Below are 19,501 nucleotides of genomic sequence, written 5' to 3'. Positions count from 1 at the left end.
TAAATCAGCAGGACAGAGAGAGAGAGTGAGAGAGAGAGAGAGTACAAGATAAATACATTATTAAAAAGATCACACAACTTTGATATATGACTATTTTAAATACTGAATCTGAACCACAGCTTTTAAAATAATGAATGAATGCATAAAAGCATCCTGATAATTCCAGTAACATGCTTGTAAAGTTGGATCTTAATTTGCTTGGAATAACAATTTGTGAGATACATATTTGCTGTTAGACACACAACTTAGACTCAGATTGGTGAGAAAACCTGCATCACTCTGCTCAGTGAAGCTCAAACTAAACAAAAAAAACAACCACATTTTGGAGGCGATGGGGACATTAAACATTAAACAGAACAACACTTTCCTCGACTCTCTGGTCAGAAAATGATTGATGTTGGTCAGACCTTCACTTTTAAACATTTTGACCAAACAAATATCAGACTGGGAGCAATATTTTTACCTTTTTTAAATAATTTTGAGGTTCAAAATTAGACTCAAAATGCTCAAAACTCATTTTCATTCAAGGGCCACACACAGACCAATTTGTTGGCCAGATCATTAAAAAGATGGAGGGAAGGAAGGAAGGAAGGAAAGACAGACAAAAGGAAGGAGGGAAGAAAGGTAGGAAAGACAGAGTGAAGGACGGACAGACAGACGGAAGGAAGGACAGAAGGAAGGAAGGAAAGAAGGACTGTAGGAAGGGAGGGAGGGAGGAAGGAAGGGAGGATAGATGGAAGAAAGGAAGGAAAGAAGGAAGAAATGAAGGAAGGAAAGAAGGAAGGAAAGAAGGAAGGGAGGTAGGAAGGAAGAAATAAAGGAAGGACAGAAGGAAGGAAAGAAGGAAGAAATGAAGGAAGGACAGATGGAAGAAATGAAGGAAGGACAGACGGAAGGAAGGAAGGAAGGTAGGAAGGAAGAAATGAAGGAAGGACAGATGGAAGAAAGGAAGGAAGAAATGAAGGAAGGTAGGAAGGAACAAAGAAAGGAAAAAAGGAAGGTAGGAAGGACAGATGGAAGGAAGGAAAAGAACACAGGAAGGAAAGTGGGCCGGATTGCTCCCCTCAGTGGGCCGGTTCTGGGCCTGCGAGCCGCATGTTTGACACCCCTGCCTTAAACAGAACAATACTTTCCTCGACTCTCTGGTCAGAAAATGATTGATGTTGGTCAGACCTTCACTTTGAAACATTTTGACCAAACAAAAATCAGACTGGGATCCATACTTTTACCTTTTTTAACCCTCCTGGTCAAATTGACCCCATCTCTTTTGACTGTTCCTCACTTCCTTCCTTCTCTCCTTACTTCCTTCCTCTTTTCCTCCTTCCTTCCTTCCTCATTCCTTCTTTCCTCTCCTTACTTCTTTCCTTCCTTCCTTCCTTCCTTCCTCTTTTCCTCCCCCCCTTCCTTCCTTCTTTCCTCCTTTACTCCCTTCCTTTGTTCCTTCCTCATTTCCTTCTTTCCCCACTTCCTTCCTTCCTCTTTCCTCCCTTCCTTCCTCATTTCCTTCCTTCTTTCCCCAATTCCTTCCTTCCTCTTTCCTCCCTTCCTTCGTTCCTTCCTTCCTTCCTTGACCTGAGCACAACAGGAGGATTAAATAATTTTGAGGTTCAAAATGAGAGTACTGGCGCTACTTTTATACATCAATGCTGAATTCAGATGCTGGCATTAGTCCAAGGTTTATTCCAGGTGATGCTAACTGGAGCTAATTATTTGTCCACACGTCTAAAATCTAGCACAATGTTGTGGTTCATGAGGGAGGAAGCTGGCTAACATTTGTTTTTCCAGTGCCAGAACACAGCAGAGTGTGTCCACAGCGGGCCTCGGTGGACCGGCTACATGGGGAATGCTAAAACAATGGACTTGACTGGGCTTTAAGGCAGCTTGGAGGGGAAAATGGTTGAATGGACCAAAACAAAGAAAACAATGGGAATATTTCTCCATGGTAATAATTAAGGCTTTCCCTGAAGGCTTTTTCACATCCAGTACACATCCTTGGGATTTTCGCTGTCTCCAATAACTGTAATGTAATATTAGAAAGAGCTCTTCCTGTCACACTCATACTGTATACCCCTTTTCCACTGAGCTGGAGCCAGTGCTGGTTCGGAGCTAGTGCTAGAGTCAGTGCTCAGTTGGTGCTAACCCGAGCACCTCTTACGAACCTGTTGCTTTTCCACCGGCAAGGAGCCACGCGATGACGTCACTGTATAACGTAGCCAGCGCACGCCTTTGAAGCACTTCCATGATTCACCAGTGAGAGGCAGCAACATGGCATGCAACAAGGCATCTAGCCTGCCGGAAACTAAGAAGAAGAAGAAGAAGAAGAAGAAGAAGAAGAAGGGGGAGGAGGAGAAGAAAAAGAGGGGGAGAAGAAGGAGGAGGAGGAGAAGAAGAAGGAGGAGGAGAAGAAGAAGAAGAAGAAGAAGAAGAAGGAGGAGGAGGAGAAGAAGAAGAAGAAGAAGAAGAAGAAGGAGGAGAAGGAAGAGGAGGAGGAGAACGAAGGAGAAGGAGGAGAAGGAAGAGGAGGAGGAAGAGGAGGAGGAGAAGAAGAAGAAGGAGGAGGAGGAGAACGAAGAAGAAGAAGAAGAAGAAGAAGAAGAAGAAGACAGCTCTGGCAAAAAAAAAAAGTACTTTAAACCTTAATCCTACTAGCCGGCTAATAAACGTTAACCCCGCTAGCCGGCTAATATACGTTAACCCCGCTAGCCGGCTAATATACGTTAACCCCGCTAGCCGGCTAATATACGTTAACCCCGCTAGCCGGCTAATAAAGGTTAGCCACGCTCCCAGTCCACTGACGTAATCTGTTCTTGCTTTAGACCAGCAAAGAGTTAGTGCTTGCTCTGGCTCCCGTTCTGAGGCTCTGCCTGTACTTTCTGCACCAGTTGAAGGCAGGCATGGACTGGGACAAAAATTCAGCCCTGGACTCTTTGTTCCAGACCGGCCCACTACAATCCGCGCGCAGATACTGTGCCAACTTGCATTTAAACACACAGGCCCTTAATAACAGTAGTATACTGAACAATATCCCTTATATTCTGGAGACTTGAATAGGCTTGAATTAATTTTAACTGTATCATGTGAAACTGTTGAACGGGCAATAACCGGACTAGGTATTCTTTAGACAGACAATCTAATGGGCCTCTGCTGTGTCTGCAGACTTTGTCACATCCAGTAGGCTACACATCCTTGGGATTTTTGCTGTTTCCAATAACTGTTGACCAGGTAACTGTAAAAAATGATCCTCCAAATGTACCATATTGTTTGGATCAATACTGAGCATGAAGCAGTCGGCTCATCTGTGCGATGCAGCAGCACTTTGGAAATGGATTGCTGATAAAGGCAAAGCAGCTCGGACACTGTACGATAAACAGCTGTGAGCACTGACGACATCACTGCCTGTACTTTCTGCACCAGCTGAAGGTGGAGTGGTTGAATGGGAATATTTCTCCATGTTGTTCTCGAGTCAAGGAAGGAAGGAAAGGAGGGAGGGAGGAAGGAAGGAAGGAAAGATGGAGGGAAGAAGGAAGGAAGAAAGGGGATGGAGGAAGGAAAGAAGGAAGGGAGGAAAGAGAGAAAGGAAAGAAAGAGAGAAGGGGGAGGGAGGAAGGAAGGACAGAAGGAAGGAAGGAAGGGAGGAAGGAGGGAGGGAGGGAGGAAGGAAGGAAGAAAAGAAGGAAGGGGGATGGAGGAAGGAAAAAGGAAGGGAGGAAAGAGAGGAAGGACAGAAAGAGAGAGGGGGGAGGAAGGACAGAAGGAAGGAAGGAAGGAAGAAAGGAAGGGAGGAAGGAAGGAAGGAAGGACAGAAGGGAGGAAGGAAGGAAGGAAGAAAGGGGATGGAGGAAGGAAAGAGAGGAAGGAAAGAAAGAGAGAAGGGGGAGGGAGGAAGGAAGGACAGAAGGAAGGAAGGAAGGGAGGAAGGAAAGAAGGACAGAAGGAGGGAGGGAGGGAGGAAGGAAGGAAAGAAAGAGAGAAGGGGGGAAGGAGGATGGAAGGAAAGAAGGAGGGGAGGAAAGAGAGAAAGGAAAGAAAGAGAGAAGGGGGAGGGAGGAAAGAAGGACAGAAGGAAGGAAGGAGGGAAAGTAGGACAGAAGGGAGGAAGGAAGGAAGGAAGGAAGAAAGGAACAGTCAAAACAGACGGGGTCAATTTGACCCGGAAGGACGACAGGAAGGTTGGAAATGGATTGCTGATAAAGGCAAAGCAGCTCTCATGAGGACTCGGACACTGTACGATAAACAGCTGTGAGCACGTATGACATCACTATGACATCATTTCCTGTACTTTCTGCTCCAGGATAGCTATCTATGTCTCCGCTTGGCTACAGGTAACTTCACTTTAATTGGTTGCTGCATGTGTGGATTTTTATTTATTTATTTTTTTCTTGCTGCAGCTTCCAGGGATTAGTGCAAATAATAATTAGTGTTTCCACATCAGTTTGTATCCGATGTGGATGAGACTGACAAATATGCAAATCTGAGAGTCACTGTAGAGCGTGTGGGAAGATGAGACATTTATATTCCTGCTCAAAAATACTAACCCTCTTGGAAGGAAAGAAGGGAGGAAGGAAGGAAAGGAGTAAAGAAGGAAGGAAAGGAAATGAAAGAAAGGAGCAAGGAGGAAAAGAGAAAGGAAGTAAGGGAAGGAAGGAAAGGAGTAATGAGGGATGGAAGAAAGGGAGTAAGGAAGGAAGGAAGGAAGGAAAGGAGAAAGGAGGAACATGAAAACATGAAACATAAAACTTGGACCATAAAATCCTTCCTCTTTTCCTCCTTACTCCTTTCTTCCTTCCTTCCTTCCTTCCTTCCTTCCTTCCTTCCTTCCTCACACGTTTGCTGTAGAGACTTATTTTGAGTCAGTATATGAACAGTGTGTAGGGGTTAAGTCTGTTTTCTCTGTGCCTTATAACAAGTGTGTGAGTGTTCCTGTTTTACTGTCTCTAGATCAGCTTGAGGTCAGAGTCAGCCACTTCAGTCTGTTTCTGCTGGAGAAATTAAAACTCAACAAAAGATAAGCCCTCTAGGTTTGCTTGTTGATGACGGCTAATCGAGCGAAATCTGGACACTAGTACAGGTAGAAAACTTAAATACATTAAACACATATTTTTATTAACCTTCCTGTCGTCCTCCCGGGTCAAATTGACCCCGTCTGTTTTGACTGTTCCTTCTTTCCTTTTTCTTTATTTTTCCCTCCGTTCTTCCCCTCCTTCCCTCTTTCTTTGCTCCCTCCTCCTTCCATACTCCTTTCCTTTCCTTTCCTTCCTTCCTCCCTTCTTTCCATCCCTCCCTTCCTCCTTTCCTTACGTCCTTCCTCTTTTCCTGTTTCCTGTTTTCCTCCTTACTCCTTTCCTGCCTTCCTTTCTTATTCCTTCCTCCCTCCTTCCTTCCCCCTCCCTTCCTTCCTTCCTTCCTTCCTTCCTTCCCTCCTTTTTCTTTCTTTCCTTCCTCCCTCCTTTCCTTCCTACTCTCCTTCCTTCCTTCCTCCTTTCCTTTCTTACTCCCTTCCTCCCTTCCTTCCTTCCTTCCTTCCTTACCCCCTCCCTTCTTTCCTTCCTTGCTTCCTTCCTTCCTTCCTTCCTTCCTTATTTCCCTCCTTCCCTTCCATTTTCTTTCTTTCCTTCCTCCCTCCTTTCCTTCCTCTTTCCTTCCTGTCGTTCCTTGACAAATCAGCATTCAAACATGTTGTATTCATCATATTCTATAAAACCTGGACCATAAAATGAAAGAGTTTTCTCTGTGCCGTATAACAAGTCAGTGAGTGTTCCTGTTTTACTGTCTCTGGATCAGCTTGAGGTCAGAGTCACGACTTTGCTGCTAGTTTCATCCTGTTTGCTGCTCAGCCGTTTGCTGCTCAGCTGTGAGCCGTATTATTTATCCTGTGAGTGTCTCACAGCTCAGATCATATTATTTGGGCTGTTGTGTTCGGCACTCGTGTTTAATTATAAGCTAAACTGATTTTATTTGTACAAATTAGCATCAATATTTATGCATCTGAAACTGTGACTGTGATCATTTCCCTAACCTTGGGGCTCAGTCACACCAGCTGGTCACCCCCCCAAAATTTTTATTTTAAAAATGTCAGAATCGTTACTGTCTGTGGAGACTGTCAGTCATCCAGGTAATGATATATTACTCCTTTCCTTCCTTCCTTCTTTCCTTCCTTACTCCTTTCCTTCCTTCCTCCCTTCCTTTTTCCTTCCTCTTTTCCTCCTTACTCGTTTCCTTCTATCCCTCCTTACTCCTTTCCTTCCTTCCTTCCTTCCTTCCTCCTTTCCTTTTTCCTCCCTCTTTTCCTCCTTACTCATTTCCTTCTATCTCTCCTTACTCCTTTCCTTCCTTCCTTCCTTCCTTCCTTCCTTGCTTCCTCCTTTCTTTCCTTCCTCTTTTTCTCCTTCCTCTTTTCCTCCTTTCCTTCCTTCCTTCCTTCCTTCCTCCTTTCCTTTTTCCTTCCTCTTTTCCTCCTTACTCGTTTCCTTCTATCCCTCCTTACTCCTTTCCTTCCTTCCTTCCTTCCTTGCTTCCTCCTTTCCTCCTTTCCTTGCTTCCTCTTTTCCTCCTTTCCTTTCTTCCTGCCTTCCTTTCCTTCCTGTTTTACTGTCTCTAGATCAGCTTGAGGTCAAAGTCAGCCACTTCCGTCTGTTTCTGCTGGAGAAATTAAAACTAAACAAAAGAAAAGCCCTCTAGGTTTGCTTGTTGAATCTGGACACTAGTACAGGCAGAAAACTCCTTCCTTCCTTCCTTCCTTGCTTTCTCCTTTCTTTCCTTCCTCTTTTCCTCTTTCCTCTTTTCCTCCAACAGCATAAACCTATATTAACCCTCCTGTTGTCCTCTGGTCAAGGAAGGAATGGAGGAAGGAATGAGGAAGGGAGGGAGGGATGGAGGAAGGAAGGAAGGAAGGAAGGAAGGACAGGAAGGAAGGAAGGAGGAAAAGAGGAAGGAAGGAAGGAAAGGAGGAAGCGAGGGAGGGATGGAGGGAGGAAGGAAGGAAGGAAGGAAGGAAGGAAGGAAGGAAGGAAGGAAGGAAGGAAGGAAGGAAGGAAGGAAAGGAGTATGGAAGGAGGAGGGAGCAAAGAAAGAGGGAAGGAAAGAAGGAACAGTCAAAACAGACGGGGTCAATTTGACTTGGGCGGACGACAGGAGGGTTAAATCAGTATTTGGTGTGAGGAGTTAAACCCGCACACAGTTTTTCAGGTTGGTTCTTTTTCCTCCATCTTGGAAGAGTCACCACCGTCCTTCTTCTTCTTCTTCTTCTGTGGATTTTCAGAGTCTCAGCTGCTTCAGCCTCTTCCTGTTAATCCCAGACTGACTCCATGATGTTGAGATCAGGGCCAAACCATCTGCTGAAGGACTCCTTGTTCTCCGTGTTTCTGAAAATAGTCCTCTATGACGTTTCCATGCTGCAGGATACATTTGGGGATTCCTCTCTGATGGTGCTGAATTATGGATAAGAATCTAAACATCTAAAATGCCTAAAACTTTTAAAAGGTATGTACTGTTTTTTTTCATGCATGTTAAAAAAAATCTAAATCTAAATCCTCAATATGCGTAGCCACTGGTGTCCAGTTTGTAGTAGTTTAAAGTGTTATAGCTTCTGTCTGCAGGGGAGGTCACCTTTAAGATAGCAATTTAACAGCTTCGCACCAGAGAACACACACACACACACACACACACACACACACACACACACACACATATTCTACATCTATATACTGTATACACACACACACACCCTGAAGCCCACACGGTCACAGATAGAAGACTTGATAGAAAGAGACAGCAATGGATTGTTCTCAACTCTCACTATGGTTAGTAGGTCTGTGTGTGTGTGTGTGTGTGTGTGTGTGTGTGTGTGTGTGTGTGTGTGTGTGTGTGTGTGTGTGTGTGTATGTGTGTGTGTGTGTGTGTGTGTGTGTGTGAGAGAGAGAGTGTGTGTGTGAGCGAGAGAGAGAAAGAAAGAGAGAGAATAGAGAATTAGAGCTGTCACTAGTCCGATAACAATGTTAAGGTGAGGAAGTGTGCTTATTACACACACACACACACACACACACACACACACACACACACACGCACACACACACACACACACACACACACACACACACACACACACACACACACACACACACACACACACACACACACAGCCATCTGACAGGAAAGGTGACTTTTGTCCAACAACAGAGAGATAGAGAGAGAGATCGAGGCCTAAAGAAAGAAGCAGCGAGGAACACCAGGGGAGAAAGAAACAAAAAGACATGATGAGAAGGAAGAGAGGAAGAAGACGAAGAATAAGAAAGGGAGGAAGAAGGAGAAGAAAGAGAGGAAGAAGTGACAGAACAAGACATAACTGAGAGGTAGTGTGTTGAATACAGAGAAGGAAAAAAATGTGTGTGTTTGTGTGTCGAGGGAGATGTGAAGAGAGAGAGAGGGAGAGAGAGATAGAGGGAGAGGGAGAGAGAGAGAGAGCAAGAGAGAGGGAGAGAGAGAGAAAGGGAGAGAGAGAGAGAGGGAGAGAAAGAGAAAGGGAGAGAGAGAGAGGGAGAAAGAGAGAGAGAGAGAGCGAGAGGGAGAGAGAGAGAGAGAGAGGGAGAGAGAGAGAGAGAGGGAGAGAGAGAGAGAGCGAGAGAGAGAGTGAGAGAGAGAGAGAGAGAGAGAGAGAGAGTGAGGGAGAGAGAGAGAGAGCGAGAGAGAGAGAGAAAGAGAGAGAGAGAGAGAGAGCGAGAGAGGGGGGGCTTTGCTTGTCATTTGTGACTGACAGGCCTCTTCAAAGCAGACAGGATTAAATGGACGGATAGATGGCAGCAGGAGGAGGAGAAGGAGGGAGCAGATGGGAAGAGTGAAGTGGTGAAAACGGGCACAGGGATGAATGAGACAGGAAGCTGAGGAGGAAGAGGAAGAGGAGGGAAGTAACTATAAAGCAGGGGATGGAGAAAGGAAAGGGATGGATGGATGGAAGGAGGAGAGGATGAAGATGATGATGGACACAGACAGAGAGGAAAACAAATACTGTTGAGGAGTAAAAGTAAAGGAGAGGATGCAGAAGTCAAAGGCAAAACAAATTTACATTTTAGAAAATACATTGACAATGATGCTGAAACACTTTTACGAGCGCTGAGACACATTTACAAGTAGTGAAACACTTTTATAAGTCCTGAAACAAATTTACAAATGACACAAACTTCACGGAAAGAGAACGTACGAAATACCAGGAAGTTACACAGAAGTGATAAAGTGAGCGGCGACAGTCCACTAGTATGTTTCCTCATCTGCTAAATAAACTATAGACATATATGTGTATATATGTCTATAGTTTATTTAACATATATGACATATATGTATATATATGTCTATGAAATAAACTAGCTGCTACTCTCATGCTCGTGTAAAATACTCAAGTTTTCTTCTTCTCGCGACGCTTTCACAACCTGTTTCTTGCTGACTCTACAGCACCACCTAGTGGCAGAATCTATACAACGCTGAACTCATCAATGAATGAACTGCAATGCAAATCAAACCATTAAATGAACTAAATTAAAAACAAAAAAAAACAGGCGGGGAGTTCTGGTCCTCTGAAATGAGGCCAACGCGGAAGTAACTTAGAACTGCATTCTATCAAAAGGCCACCAGGGGGCGACCGTCTCTATACAAGTCAATGGAGAATTCACCAACTTCTCACTTGATTTCTAACCTCAGTAAACGTTTTCAAAATGTGTTTATGGTCTCAATCGCTAGTTTAAAGCCTTCTTCAATGCAGTATGATGTTCATTTGGGACATTTTGGCCTCCCTGATTTTATATGTGACGATAAAGCAGGGTATGCATTAGGGCGTGGCTACGTCCTGATTGAAACACCTGACACAAAATCTAACTCAAAGAACCAATAAGTGATTTTCTACATTTATTCTTACAGTCAGTAAATCCAATGAAAACACTAAAACCAACAACGTGTGTATCAGAGCTTGATGTATCTTATTCATCTGTGCTGTTCATCCAAAAAAACTATTAAAACCCTGTCAGTGAGTCACATCACAGCAGTTGTTCCTTAATCACCACGAACACACTCGCTGTAGTTTATTTTGACTCGAGCCCACACACACTGACTCCATCCTGCTTCTCACCACATCAACAAATGTGGATCCATCCGTCCCAAACGTACAAATGTCCTCCTCTTGGCAGCTTATTTTTAGGATCCTCTTTCCTCACTTCCTTCCTTCCTTCCTTCCTTCCTTCCTTCCTTCCTTCCTTCCTTCCTTCCTTCCTTCCTTCCTTCCTTCCTTCCGCCTTTCCTTCCTCCCTTCCTTCCTCATTCCATACGTCCTTCTTTCCTCCATTCCATCCTTTCTTCCTTCCTTCCTTCCTAACATGAAACTTGTCCAAATAACCTTCTTAATAACCTTCCTTCTTTCCTCCCTTTCTTCCTTCCTTCTGTCCTTCTGTCCTCCCTTCCTTCCTTCTCTCCTTCCTCTTTTCCCCCCTCCTTACTCCTTTCTTTCCTTCCTTCCTTCCTTCCTTCCTTCCTTCCTTCCTAACATAAAACTTGTCCAAATAACCTTCTTAACGTCCTTCCTTCCTTCCTTCCTTCCTTCCTTCCTTCCTTCCTGCCTTCGTTCCACACTCGCTGTAGTTTATTTTGACTCGAGCCCACACACACTGACTCCATCCTGCTTCTCACCACATCAACAAATGTGGATCCATCCGTCCCAAATGGACAAATGTCCTCCTCTCTCCTACAAACGCTTGGCAGCTTATTTTTAGGAAGTTACTCAGCCTGATGGAGCGAGCTGTTTGTAAAGTTTGACATCATCAGTGGAGACCGACGAACAGGAAGTCAAACAGTACTGAGAGAGATGAGATGGGTTCAAGCTTTGATGGCTGTGGTGTTTCAGTTGAATTTGGTAACAGAGTGCTCTAAACAGTAGTAATAATAACTTTAATTTTATATTATATATATTAAGAGAGAGCAAAAATTAAACCAGCAATAGATAAAACCATGAAACAGAGATAAAATAAAAACATTCATTTAAAATTCCTCTTTCTTTCTTTCTTTCCTTTTTTAAATTTTCTCCCTTCTCCCTCCTCCTTTCCTTCCTCCCTTCCTTCTGTCCTTCTTTCCTCCATTCCTTCCTTCCTTCTCTCCTTACTTCCTTCCTCTTTTCCTCCCTTCTTACTTCTTTCCTTCCTTCCTTCTTCCCTCTTTTCCTCCCTTCTTACTACTTTCTTTCCTTCCTTCCATCCTTCCATCCTTCCATCCTTCCATCCTTCCTTGATCTAAGTACAACAGGAGGGTTAATATACTTTTATGAGTGAATTCACACTTGAGAGAAACTTGCTACTCCAGCAAACACAGACCATTCATATAGAAACAGTCTATAGTATAATAGTTTATAGTGAAGAGCTGATGGTGAGATATCAGAGAGGATCCTGTATAACTGGTGGGCATTCCTTAAAAATATGCAACATGGAGAGGAGCGATATCCCTGTTCATGTGCACATGTGCGTATGAATAGTGAGTTTAAAGTCTGAACCTAAAATATAAAAGAAAAAAAAAAAAAAGTATAAGAGGCTTCTGATTTTCCTGCGATACAACAATAGAAATAACCAAATAACCTTCTTAACATCCTTCCTTCCATCCTTCCATCCTTCCTTCCTTCCTTCTTTCCTTCCTTCCTTCCTTCCTTCCTCCTTCCTTCCTTGACCTGAGGACAGGAAGTTAAGTCAACTACCAAATATTATTATATACATTAACTTTTATGAGTGAATTCACACTTGAGATTATTTCCTCCATTCCTTCCTTCCTTCCTTCCTTCCTTCCTTCCTTCCTTCCTTCTCTCCTTACTTCCTTCCTCTTTCCTCCCTTCCTTTCCAATCAGAAGCCAGACCAACACCTTCAGCTCTGTCTGTTTATATTAAATCCTAAAACTTCAACTCAAAGTCTGTAAAAGTCAAACCGGCTTTGTTCTTTCTTTTATGTCCGATGTCCCCCCACAGAACAAGATGACTTTAGACTGGAAGAAAGGTTCTTGTAAGCATCTCAAATTGAGAACTGGGGAATTAATAATACCCTGGAGTGTTTTAATAAATCATCCTTGAACTGATCTTCAAACACGGTCAGACGACTCCAAACTTCAAACACCTGCAAAAGCTCCAAGCTCTAATCTGCAAGATGCCAAAAAACCTGCCACACACATTCACACGTGCACGCCCACCATGCAGCAGCAGCAGCTATTCATGCCATTACTCATTATTATTCAGAGATTAGCAAAAGCCTTTTCTTTTCTTTTTTTTTATTCCACAGAGCACTTAAGGCAGTGCAGGACATTTAAAATGACAAAGGGCACTTAAAGCAGCTAAGGGAATAAGTCCACACAAAAAAGGCAATTAAGGCAGTAAAGTGGAATCCAGAAGAGACAGACCAATTAAGCCTACATACGTACATCACGTGCCTTTAAACTCCTCAAAAAGTTCCTGTTTTAAAAAGATGATGATCCATTTAAAAACGTCTGTGGAAATGATTTGGCTGTCAGTCTGAAGATGTAGCTGCTGGTATAGAAGAAGAGCTGCTGACGGGTGACAATCAGTTTACTATCACTCATTTGGACTCCACAGCTTTTAAAACTATTTCAGAATATGTTCATCTCTCTTTTTAATTAACTTAACTTAACTTTTTTTTGTACTTTTGAAAGTAGGGAGGAAGGAGGGAAGGAAGAAGGAAGGAAAGGAGGATGGGAGGATGGAAGGAATGAAGGAGGGAGGGAGGAAAGAAGAAGGAAGGAAGAAGGAAGGAAAAGAGGGAGGGAAGGAAGAAGAAAGGAAAGTAGGGAGGAAGGAAGAAGGAAGGAAAGGAGGAAATATAGAGAGAAGGAGGGAGGAAGGAAGGAAGGAAGGAAAGGAGTAAGGACGAAAAGAGGAAGGAATTTAGGAAAGAAGGAAGGAAGGAAAGAAAGAAGGAAAGAAAGGAGTAAGGACGAAAAGAGGAAGGAATTTAGGAAAGAAGGAGGGGGGGGCAAAGAAAGAGGGGAGGAAGGGAAGAAGGGAAGAAGGAAGGGAAGAAGGAAGGAAAAATTAAAGAAAGAGCGAAGAAGGAAGGAAAGAAGGAACAGTCAAAAGAGACTGGGTCAATTTGACCCGGGAGGACGACACAAGGGTTAATTATCTACTTTGATTCAATTTGGAAGCACCACTACACTCAATGACACATAACGAGAAATATGACAGTTTGGAGTGTGCACCTTTTATTTTGTGAGCTTGGTGTGTTTTTTGAAAGTTTTTGTGTGTTTTTGAATAAACAAAATCTCAGGTTTAATATAATGTCAACAATAATACAACATTCAAATGATAAGTAGAGTGAAGCTCTTAAACATAGTGTGATGTTAAAGACAGTGTAAAGTGAATTCAGTCATTTTCTTCTAAACACATTAAATAGGTCATAAATGTATTTCTAAAAAAGGTGTAAAAAGCATTTCAACCATTTAGATTTGAATTGTGGAGCTAGGCTTCACAAACTGTGTTTCAAGATTTCTGTGTTCAGGATTTAGTGATTAGCATAAACCCGCCCCTGCTGCTGTAGAGGTATAAATACATTCAGCACACACTACTACTACTACAGTCTACAGTTAGCCAGTTAGCTGAGTTAGCCGCCGAGCTAGCAGCTGAGCTAACCACCAAGTTAGCCGCCAAGCTAGCAGCTGAATTAGCCGCCAAGCTAGCAGCTGAGCTAACCACTGAGTTAGCCACCGAGCTAGCAGCTGAGTTAGCCGTCTAGCTAGCAGCTGAGTTAGCCACCGAGCTAGCAGCTGAGTTAGCAGCAGAAATCTCTCTGACATAGCGTCCATATTTCTGGTAGAGGTGGTGACTTTGATTGACAGGTGACACTTGGTAGGGGGCGGGGTTTCAGCTGACTCAGAGGCCACGCCCACAGCGTTTGGGAGCAGAGAAAGAGGCTGATTTTTACACAACTTTGAAGCCTAATTTCATATATTTGGCGATTTTTTTAATCATTCAAATTTGGCAGGGTGGTTAACAACACACTTTTCTGTGGTATGTCAAACTCAGAACACATATTTATTCTTACTTTACACAGACTTTAAGGTTTTTTCCCTGTTTTGGAAAAAATGGATTTTAGTAGACAGCAAAGGAATATAGTTAGATAAGTGAGGAAGTAAAGGCTCAACTCCCATTAGAGGTGTCATGAATGAGCAGCTTTAAAGGTCCTTTGCCACCAAATACAAAACAGACTCATTGATTTGTTGAGCAGGAAGGTCATTTCAGTGATAGCGAGTGACATCAAACTGGTAATTTTCTCCCCCTCATCATCCTAGATTGCCCTCCAGATGTCAGCCCACACTGAACAGTTGTTGGTTGTTAGTTAAATTATGTCACTGCAGGAGGTTTGCAGAGGACAGTCTTATGATAACAGGGCCAAAAACCCGAGGTGGGTCTAAAGCCAGAGGTGTCAAACTCATTTTCATTCAAGGGCCACAAACAGCCCAAGTTGATCTCATGTGGGCCGGATCATTAAAAAGAAGGAAGGAAGGAAGGGAGGGAGGAAGGACAGATGGAAGGAAGGTGGGAAGGAAAGAGAAGGAGAAGAAAGGAAAGACAGGTGGAAGGAAGGAAAGAATAAAAGTGAGGAGGGAAGAAAGAAAAGAATGGAAAGGTTGGAAAAAAAGACAGGAAGGAAAGATGACAGGGAAGAAGGAATGAAGGAAGGATGGGAGGAAGGACACATGGATGGAAGGAAGGAAAAAAGGAAAAAGGGACAGGAAGGAAAGATGGAAGGAAGGGAGGAAGGACAGATGGAAGGAAGGGAGCAAGGAAGGAAGGAAGGAAGGAAAAAAAGACAGGAAGGAAAGATGACAGGGAAGAAGGAATGAAGGAAGGAAAGATGGAAGGAAGGGAGGAAGGACAGATGGACGGAAGGAAGGAAGGAAGGAAGGAAGGAAAAAAGGACAGGAAGGAAAGATGGAAGGAAGGGAGGAAGGACAGATGGAAGGAAGGGAGCAAGGAAGGAAGGAAGGAAGGAAAAAAAGACAGGAAGGAAAGATGACAGGGAAGAAGGAATGAAGGAAGGAAAGATGGAAGGAAGGGAGGAAGGACACATGGACGGAAGGAAGGAAGGAAGGAAAAAAGGAAAAAAGGACAGGAAGGAAAGATGGAAGGAAGGGAGGAAGGACAGATGGAAGGAAGGGAGCAAGGAAGGAAGGAAGGAAGGAAAAAAAGACAGGAAGGAAAGATGACAGGGAAGAAGGAATGAAGGAAGGAAAGATGGAAGGAAGGGAGGCAGGACAGATGGAAGGAAGGGAGCAAGGAAGGAAGGAAGGAAGGAAAAAAAAACAGGAAGGAAAGATGACAGGGAAGAAGGAATGAAGGAAGGAAAGATGGAAGGAAGGGAGGAAGGACACATGGACAGAAGGAAGGAAGGAAGGAAGGAAGGAAAAAAGGACAGGAAGGAAAGATGGAAGGAACGGAGGAAGGACAGATGGAAGGAAGGGAGCAAGGAAGGAAGGAAGGAAGGAAAAAAAGACAGGAAGGAAAGATGACAGGGAAGAAGGAATGAAGGAAGGAAAGATGGAAGGAAGGGAGGAAGGACAGATGGACGGAAGGAAGGAAAAAAGGAAAAAAGGAAAAAAGGACAGGAAGGAAAGATGGAAGGAAGGGAGGAAGGACAGATGGAAGGAAGGGAGCAAGGACGGAAGGAAGGAAAAAAAGACAGGAAGGAAAGATGACAGGGAAGAAGGAATGAAGGAAGGAAAGATGGAAGGAAGGGAGGAAGGACAGAAGGAAGGAAAAAAAGACAGGAAGGAAAGATGACAGGGAAGAAGGAATGAAGGAAGGAAAGATGGAAAGAAGGGAGGAAGGACATAGTCAACCTTTTATTATAGCCCTAGTTTATTCTGATAGTTGCATTTTTATCCTCATTGTAATTATTTGTAGTGTTTTTGCTTCTTTCATGTTTTTTATGCTGCAGCAGAATTGTAATAAGGATTTATTGAACTGAATAAAGAAAGCAAACAGTGTAATATGATGTTAGGCTTTTGATTAATCCACTGAACCACACGGAGAGCTGAACCGATAACCCTGAAAGTGTTGGTGCCTGAGGCCGAGCTCAACCTTTTCACAGTGAAAGACGAGAAGATCACTGAGACTGATCACTCACTAAACATGTGACGCATCGAGAAGAAGGAAGTGAGGAAGGAAGGAAGTGAGGAAGGAAGGAAGGAGAGGAGGAAGGAAGGAAGGAAGGAAGGAAGTAAGGAGAGGAAGGAAAGGAGTAAGGAGGGAAGGAAGGAAGGAAGTAAGGAGAGGAAGGAAAGGAGTAAGGAGGGAGGAATGAAGGAAGGAAATCAGGAGAGGAGGAAGGGAGGAAGGACAGGAGGAATGAAGGAAGGAATGAGGAAGGAGAGAGGAAGAAAGGAATGAAGGAAGGGAGGAAGGAGAGGAGGAAGGAAGGAAGGAAGGAGGAAAGAAGAAAGGGAGGGAGGAAGGAAGGAAGGAAGGAAGGAGAGGAGGAATGAAGGACAGGAGGAAGGAAGGAAGGAATGAGGAAGGGAGGAAGGAAAGGAGTAAAGAGGGAGAAAGGAAGTAAGGAGAGGGGGAAGGAAGGAAGGAAGGAAGGAAGGAGAGGAGGAATGAAGGACAGGAGGAAGGAAGGAATGAGGAAGGAAAGGAGTAAAGAGGGAGAAAGGAAGTAAGGAGAGGAGGAAGGAAGGAAGGAAGGAAAGAAGGACAGAAGGAAGGAAGGGAAGTGGAGGAAAGAAAGAGAGAAGGAGGGAGGAAAGGGAGGAAAGTAGGAAAGAAGGAAAGATAGAAGGAAGGGAGGAAGGGAAGGAAGGAAGGAGGGAAGGACATGAGGAAGGAAGGAAGGAAGGAAGGAAGGAAGGAAGTGAGGATAACCCCGAAAGTGTTGGTGCCTGAGGCCGAGCTCAACCTTCTCACAGTGAAAGACGAGAAGATCACTGAGACTGATCACTCACTAAACATGTGACGCATCGAGAGGCTTCGTTGGTCTGTCATTAAATCTGTAAAACAAGCAAATACTCCAATGCATGCTTTTAGCTGTCCTCGGGTCAAGGAAGGAAGGAAGGAAGGAAGCAGGAAGGAAGGAAGGACAGGAGGAAGGAAGGAAGGAATGAGGAAGGGAGGAAGGAAATCTGTAAAACAAGCAAATACTTTACTTTACTGCCATGTTAGTGATTAATGTGACATATATACATCATGATATCATATACACAATGCTTTTAGCTGGTGGGGCTCTTTTTAACCCTCCTGTTGTCCTCAGGTCAAGGAAGGAAGGAAAGAAAAGGAAGAAAGGAAGGAAGTGAGGAAAGAAGGAAGGAATAAGGAAGGGAGGAAGGAAGGGAGGAAGGAAGGAAGAAGGAAGGAAGGAAGTGAGGAAAGAAGGAAGGGAGGAAAGAAGGAATGACAGGAGGAAGGAAGGAAGGAAGGAAAGAAGGAAAGAAGGAATTACAGGAGGAAGGAAGGAAGGAAGGGAGTAAGGAAGGAAGGAAAGAAGGAAATGAGGAAAGAAGGACGGAAGGAAGGAAGGAAGGAAGGAAGGAAGTGAGGAAAGAAAGAAGGGAGGAAGGAGGGACAGGAGGAGAGGAGGAAGGAAGGAAGGCAGGAAGGAAGGAAGTGAGGAAAGAAGGAAGGGAGGAAGTGAGGAAGGAAAGGAGTAAGGAGGGAGGAAAAGAGGAAGGAAGTAAGAAGAGAAGGAGGGAAGGAGGAAAAGAGGAAGGAAGTAAGGAAGGAAGAAGGAAGGAAGGAAGGAAAGAAGGAAAGAAGGAACAGTCAAAACAGGGTCAATTTGACTCCAGAGGACGACAGGAGGGTTAAAATCTCGCCAGTGACTTCTGACTTGTTTTTTCTTGGTCCACTGTCTCAAAAACACAAATGCATCTGACCACACCTTATTTGGACACCAATACGCCCACGGGTGCACTTTGCTATTTAGACAATATGAGCACCTGGTGTTGCTGTGTGTCGGGCATTTGTGTCTTTTGTGTCTGCACTATATATTTTTTCTGCCAGTCTGGAACTTTTGTCACAAACCACTGTTAAAAAATAACGATGTGCCAACAGTGTCACTAAGGTCTGGTTAGGTTTCTCTTCTTCCTTCCTTCCTTCCTTACTCCTTTCCTTCTTTCTCTCCTTCCTTCCTTCCTTCATTCCTTACTCCCTTCCTCTTTTCCTCCTTACTCCTTTCCTTCCTTCTCTCCTTCCTTCCTTCCTTCATTCCTTACTCCCTTCCTCTTTTCCTCCTTACTCCTTTCCTTCCTTCTCTCCTTACTTCCTTCCTTCCATCCTTCCTTCTCTCCTTACTTCCTTCCTTCATTCCTTACTCCCTTCCTCATTTCTTTCCTTCATTCCTTCCTTCTCTTCTTACTTCCTTCCTTCCTTCTCTTCTTCCTTCCTTCCTTACTTCCTTCCTTCCTTCTCTTCTTCCTTCCTTCCTTCTTTCCTTCCTTCCTTCCTTCCTTCCGAAATAGGCGCCACTGACTTTTGTTGGTCAATAGCACAATCTCTTTCCACTGCCTCAAAAAAAACAAAAACGAATGCGTCTGACCACACCTTATTTTGACACCAATACACCCACGGGTGCACTTTGCTATTTAGACAATATGAGCACCCGGTGTCTTTCGTGTCTGCACTTTATTTTTTTTCTGCCAGTCTGGAACTTTTGTCACAAATCACTGTTTAAAAAATAACGATGTGCCAAGACTGTGACTAAGGTCTGGTTAGGTTTCTCTTCTTACTTCCTTCCTTCCTTACTCCTTTCCTTCCTTCTCTCCTTCCTTCCTTCCTTCTCTTCTTCCTTCCTTCCTTCCTTACTCCTTTCCTTCCTTCTCTCCTTCCTTCCTTCCTTCTCTTCTTACTTCCTTCCTTACTCCTTTCCTTCCTTCTCTCCTTACTCCCTTCCTCTTTTCCTCCTTCCTTACTTACTCCTTTCCTTCCTTCGTTCTCTTCTTACTTCCTTCCTTCTCTCCTTACTTCCTTCCTTCTCTTCTTACTTCCTTCCTTCATTCCTTACTCCTTTCCTTCCATCTCTCCTTACTTCCTTCCTCTTTTCCTCCTTCCTTACTAACTCCTTTCCTTCCTTCGTTCTCTTCTTCCTTCCTTCCTTCCGTCTCTTCTTCCTTCCTTCCTTCTTTCGTTCTCTCCTTCCTTCTTCCTTCCGTTAAAATCCGTTAAAAATCTTTATAATGCACCCTTAAAATAACAGTGAAATAGGCGACCACTTTCCACTGCCTCAAGAAAAAGAATGCGTCTGACCACACCTTATTTGGACACCAATACGCCCACGGGTGCACTATATATTTTTTCTGCCAGTCTGAAACTTTTGTCACAAATCACTGTTAAAAAATAACGATGTGCCAACACAGTGACTAAGGTCTGGTTGGGTTGACTTGGTGACTTGGTGAGGTAGATCATTGTTTGGGTTATAATGACCACTTAAATAAAAACAACTGCTGGCGTCATGGCAACACCAACTGTTTGGACACTGAAGGCCA

This window comes from Scomber japonicus, chromosome 6, assembly GCF_027409825.1.
Source record: "Scomber japonicus isolate fScoJap1 chromosome 6, fScoJap1.pri, whole genome shotgun sequence".
NCBI lineage: Eukaryota > Metazoa > Chordata > Actinopteri > Scombriformes > Scombridae > Scomber > Scomber japonicus.
Note: the sequence above shows the minus strand (reverse complement) of the source record.